The following is a 362-nucleotide window of genomic DNA, read 5'->3' as shown; positions in this document are numbered from 1 at the left end:
GTGGTAAAGAGAATCAAAAAATGTTGTCCAAATCTCAAAGAACCAATAAAACAAATATAAAAATTAAAAAGTGTTTAGTTATACAATGTACAGAAAAATAACTTGATTTTATTTACCCAGTACCATTTGCACTATGTATCATAATTTGTACAATGACATATTGATGAAGCAGTTGAAAGGAAACATTGAGAAAATATTGGTTCTGTACTTAACATTCAGTAGGATTTTTCCTGTAATTATTTCACACTTTAGTAAGAATAAAAACTGTTTACATTCAGCCTGGTCTACAGAGCTAGTTCCAGGACAGGCTCCAAAGCCACAGAGAAACCCTGTCTCGAAAAAACCAAAAAAAAAAAAAAAAA

The sequence above is a fragment of the Microtus ochrogaster genome, unplaced genomic scaffold (assembly GCF_000317375.1).
Source record: "Microtus ochrogaster isolate Prairie Vole_2 unplaced genomic scaffold, MicOch1.0 UNK2, whole genome shotgun sequence".
In the NCBI taxonomy this organism is placed as follows: Eukaryota; Metazoa; Chordata; class Mammalia; order Rodentia; family Cricetidae; genus Microtus; species Microtus ochrogaster.
The sequence above is the reverse complement of the archived record's forward strand: the minus strand, read 5'-3'. Positions refer to the sequence as shown.